This window comes from Littorina saxatilis, linkage group LG16, assembly GCF_037325665.1.
Source record: "Littorina saxatilis isolate snail1 linkage group LG16, US_GU_Lsax_2.0, whole genome shotgun sequence".
In the NCBI taxonomy this organism is placed as follows: Eukaryota; Metazoa; Mollusca; class Gastropoda; order Littorinimorpha; family Littorinidae; genus Littorina; species Littorina saxatilis.
In genome coordinates this window covers 117677-123783 of record NC_090260.1, presented here as the reverse complement: position 1 = coordinate 123783, position 6107 = coordinate 117677, and positions in this window count along the sequence as shown.

Below are 6107 nucleotides of genomic sequence, written 5' to 3'. Positions count from 1 at the left end.
AAATCTCCAGCCTCCACCCACCAGGAGCGGGAGCTTGGATTCGTAACTGTGACCTTCCGTATAGGACTAGGAGGCCGATGGCTTATCCACTAGGCCACTGCGCTTGTCAACCATTTAATATAAATCATTTAAATCAATGTAAATACAACACTGAGACTTTGACAGACACCTACTTCTGACCAAATGTACACAGTTTTGACCAATCCAATAATGGATCAAGCATGCTCTTCCTGTGCGTAACTTGGTTCAAAAAGAACATGTATCCACAGGGGCGTCTTATCCAGGTGGGGCCATGGGGCTGGAGCCCCACCACTTTTTCCCCCCTAAAAAAAAAAAAAAGACAAAAACAAAGAGAGAGAGAGAGAGAGAGAGAGAGAGAGAGAGAGAGAGAGAGAGAGAGAGAGAGAGAGAGAGAGAGAGAGGAGAGAGAGAGAGAGAGAGGGAGAGAGCCTCAAAGGGAAAGAACTCGATAATGCTCTTCTTTCGCAATAGAGACAGAAAGTTCCGATTTGGTGTGTCTGCTTTTTCACGAGATTGTGCTATCGTATTTCCTAAGGTGTGTAGTTAAGTTTGTGATTCAGTAATGTAGATCTTTTTAGTTCATCACTACATTCAGTGCATAGTTTGTCATAATGATATGGTTCTGTGGAAGAATGTGTGGGTGGTAATCTTGTTCTTGATTAATTCGATTTGGCCCTCGTGTTACTAGATCTAGGGTCAGAGTGCTTGTAAAAGGCAGTTGGTCCAATGCCTACCATGCCGGCGTTGATCTTGTACAGCATGGCCAATCGGTTGTTTTTTCTTCGATCTTCTAAGCTAACCCAACCTAGGTTCTTGAGCATGGTTATTTACAGTGCCAGGTTCTCTATCTCTGTAGTTCAGGGACTGCAACAGAGCCAAATTTCGCTGATGTCTCAAGTTGGTGTTCTTTTGAAACTTGTTCTGGTGATGCCTGCCACGAATGCTACAAGCGAGCGTTCTTTCAGTGCCATGAGGAGGGTGAAAATGTACCTTCGCGCCAACATGCTGCAAGAACGTTTAAACCATCTCATGTTGCTTCATGTGCACAAGGAGCGCACAGACAGAATTGACTTGGTGCATGTTGCCAACAACTTTGCAGCGTCACCCCATCGTCGTGACATCTTTAGCACGTTCACCACATCAGACTTGGCAGGGACAAGCGTTCTTCAGGCCACCAAGGCCACTCAAACTGTCAAGTTTGACTGAGACAAAGTGAAAAGGCGTGACTGCCCACTGGACAACGTGACAGGGCCTTTCTGTGCGTTCACTGACGTTCAAGTAAGTGTAAAGTAAATATTCCTTGATATTGTTTGATAGCCCCACCACTTTTTCATAGTGTGTGACGCCCCTGCTGTCATGACAAGGGAACTCACCGCTTCATAGAGACACAATGACTGATGACATGTCTACAGTGTGTGACGTGACAAGGGAACTCACCGCTTCATAGAGACACAATGACTGATGTCATGTCCACAGTGTGTGACGTGACAAGGGAACTCACCGCTTCATAGAGACGCAGTAGCCTGGCCAGGTGGAAGTCGAAGAAGTTGGGTTTGAGGTGAGTGAGGAACGCTGACACAGCAGCCGGGGAGCGGCCCAGCAGGGAGTCTATGAAGTAGTCCAGCTGTAGCTTGTCGTTCTCTGAAAACAGTACAGTACAAAACAAAACAATACAATACAATACAATACAATACAAGACAATGAAGTAGTCCAGCTGTAGCTTGTCGTTCTCTGAAAACAGTACAATACAATACAATACAATACAATACAAGTCAATGGAGTAGTCCAGCTGTAGCGTGTCGTTCTCTAAAAACAGCCCACCACAAAACAACACAATACAATACAATACAAGACAATGAAGTAGTCCAGCTGTAGCTTGTCGTTCTCTGAAAACAGTACAATACAATACAATACAATGCAATACAATACAATACAATACAAGACAATGAAGTAGTCCATTAATGTGACGCCATAACAATCTGGAGAAACAAAACATCAGTTAAGCATGACATATATTGAACAACAAAAAGTAATTTGTACATTTGACGTCACCAATGCCAAGGTCACTCTCTTCAGGGAAACAACGAGATTGTGTGGCCCGAAGTTTAAGTCTGATTCGCTACGTTAACATCTTGTGTAAGAATACGGTGGACCTGGTGTCAAGTAGAAACAAGTCGCGTAAGGCGAAAATACAACATTTAGTCAAGTAGCTGTCGAACTCACAGAATGAAACTGAACGCAATGCAACGCAGCAAGACCGTATACTCGTAGCATCGTCAGTCCACCGCGCACGGCAAAGGCAGTGAAATTGACAAGAAGAGCGGGGTAGTACTTGCGCTGAGAAGGATAGCACGCTTTTCTGTACCTCTCTTCGTTTTAACTTTCTGAGCGTGTTTTTAATCCAAACATATCATATCTATATGTTTTTGGAATCAGGAACCGACAAGGAATAAGATGAAAGTGTTTTTAAATTGATTTCGAAAATTTAATTTTCATATCAAGTTTTATATATTTAATTTTCAGAGCTTGTTTTTAATCCAAATATAACATATTTATATGTTTTTGGAATCAGCAAATAATGGAGCATAAGATGAATGTAAATTTGGATCTTTGTATAAACAAAATATTTTTTTTACAATTTTCAGTTTTTTAATGACCAAAGTCATTAAGTACTTTTTAAGCCACCCACCTGAAATGCGATACCGAAGTCCGGGCTTTGTCGAAGATTACTTGACAAAAATTTAAACCAATTTGGTTGAAAAATGAGGGCGTGACAGTGCCGCCTCAACTTTCACGAAAAGCCGGATATGACGTCATCAAAGATATTTATCAAAAAAATGAAAAAAACATATGGGGATTTCATACCCAGGAACTCTCATGTCAAATTTCATAAAGATCGGTCCAGTAGTTTAGTCTGAATCGCTCTACACACACACACACACAGAGACAGACACACACACACACACACACACACACACACACACACACACACACACACACACACACACACACACACACACACATACACCACGACCCTCGTCTCGATTCCCCCCTCTACGTTAAAACATTTAGTCAAAACTTGACTAAATGTACACTGGGCGAAAAGTCACGTTTTGGCACTATAACGTGGCATATAACATGAAACATGAAGTTAATCAACTGAATTTTGTGGCATTATACCTGTGCGATTCACATCAAGTTAGAAAAACTGCCGTAACGCAATAAAATCCCTGGGATTTTAGCAGGGTGCAAAACACGGTAAAACATCGAGTTTTGGTGTCTGCGTTTTGGACGTTTTCGCTACGTTAACGCACGGCGATTCACGTCGTGTTAAACGCGTTTCAGCAGTGCGCAAAACACCACAAAACCTATGGAGTTACGATAAGTTTTTCTGGTTTCTAAAACTTGATGTTAGAGTGTTGTTTTGATGGATTATTCTGCGTTTTAATCAGCCTGGTGCCGAACCCCGGCCGCCTCTCGGCGAGTCTGCAGAATCAGACGATTATCGGCTCCCTCTCTCTCTCTAGTTTCTCTCTCAGCACGGTCACACACACACACACACACACACATACACACACACACATTCACACCGTCACTGCACACGGCACACACACATGCACACACACACACACACACACACACACACACTGTGACTGACACTGACTGACCGTCACACATACACACACACACGGGCACACAGTGACACACACACACACACACACACCCCTTGAACTGACACACACACACACATACACACACACACGCACACAAAACGGAACACACAAATACACACACTGATCATCAGTTTATAAATGTAAAAAAACATGCAGTGCATAAACATTTTTGGGGGGTATCTCTTATTTTCTCTATATGAGCCTTGTCAGGTGTACAGGAGAGTAGGCTATGCATTACCCGAATGCCCGTACGTTGAGCAGAGAAAGTAGGTCAGTTCTAAGCTCACAATTTTAGTGGAACCAGATCGTAGTTTCCTTCTGTATTGCCATGCAACACTTTTGCTTGGGGCCCTAGCCGAGTTAATCGTTTTCCCATGTGTTGCTGACCACAGATAGGCCTTTGTTCTACTTCCCCCCACCCACCCCCCCCCCCCCCCCCCCCCCTCCCCGAAACATCCGTCCGAGATGGTGGCTACTGACTGGACTTGCAAATTTCTCAACTTGTAGTACGTACAGTACAAACTGAATTGACTCGAATTTGAGTTTTGGGATTTCTCTTGCTCTACCTTTTCTGATAATGTTTTACTCACCTCGTGTTTAGATGCAATACATAATGTCTCTTTACATTTAGTCAAGTTTTGACTAAATGTTTTAACATAGAGCCGGGGGAATCGAGACGAGTGTCGTGGTGTATGTGTGTGTGTGTGTGTGTGTGTGTGTGTGTGTGTGTGTGTGTGTGTGTGCGTGTGTGTGTGTGTGTGTAGAGCGATTCAGACCAAACTACCAGACCGATCTTTATGAAATTTTACATGAGCGTTCCTGGGAATGATATCCCCGAACATTTTTTTTCTCTTTTAAAAAAAATACCTTTGATGACGTTATATCCGGCTTTTTGTAAAAGTTGAGGCGACACTGTCACACCCTCATTTTTCAATCAAATTGATTGAAATTTTGGCCAAGCAATCTTCGACAAAGGCCGGACCTCGGTATTGCATTTCAGCTTGGTGGCTTAAAAATTAATTAATGACTTATGGGGGACAGCGGCATCACTGCGGCTGACTGCAGGATTTGCACTCAACACTGGACTGGACATCTAGATGTATGGCCGGGAACGTAGAAGAAGAAGGTCATTAAAAATCTAAAAATTGTAGAAAAAAATGTAGAAAACGATCCAAATGTACGTTCATCTTATTCTTCATCATTTTCTGATTTCAAAAACATATAAATGATTTTTATTTTTTTTATCAAAATTAAGTTTTCGAAATCAATTTAAAAACACTTTCATCTTATTCCTTGTCGGTTCCTGATTCCAAAAACATATAGATATGATATGTTTGCATTAAAAACACGCTCAGAAAGTTAAAACGAAGAGAGGTACAGAAAAGCGTGCCATTCTTCTCAGCGCAACTACTACCCCGCTCTTCTTGTCAATTCCACTGCCTTTGCCACGAGCGATGCTACGAGTATACGGTCTTGCTGAAAAATTGCATTGCGTTCAGTTTCATTCTGTGAGTTCGACAGCTTGACTAAATGTTGTATTTTCGCCTTACGCGACTTGTTTTGTTTTAGGATCGATTTTGATAATGATTAAGAAAGGAGAATAGCCGGTGTTAGTTTTACAGTCGGTTTTATGAAGTTTGAGTAAAGAAGTGCGTGGTTTTTACCCTCCCTTTCGTTTTCCTTCCCCTTCTTTAGTTTGCTATTATTGTGCCTAAGAGCCTAAATGGCTGCACTCTAACTCATCTTTGATCTCCCAAAAGACTCCATAAACAAACTAGTGTATCAAGAGGCTGGCTGGCTGCCCCTCGATGAAGACAGAAGACTAAAGTCGGCCCAGTACGTATCAAGAGCAAGTACTTTTGACAATGCTGTGAACGAAGAGCTCACAGCTGAGTTCGACACAATAACCTCGGCCTCTTACCAAAACCTAACAAGTCGCGTAAGGCGAAAATACAACATTCAGTCAAGTAGCTGTCGAACTCACAGAATGAAACTGAACGCAATGCCATTTTTCAGCAAGACCGTATACTCGTAGCATCGTCAGTCCACCGCTCATGGCAAAGGCAGTGAAATTGACAAGAAGAGCGGGGTAGTAGTTGCGCTAAGAAGGATAGCACGCTTTTCTGTACCTCTCTTTGTTTTAACTTTCTGAGCGTGTTTTTAATCGAAACATATATCTATATGTTTTTGGAATCAGGAACCGACAAGGAATAAGATGAAAGTGTTTTTAAATTGATTTCGACAATTTAATTTTGATAATAATTTTTATATATTTAATTTTCAGAGCTTGTTTTTAATCCAAATATAACATATTTATATGTTTTTGGAATCAGAAAATGATGGAGAATAAGATGAACGTAAATTTGGATCGTTTTATAAAAAAAAAATTTTTACAGCTTTTTCAGATTTTTA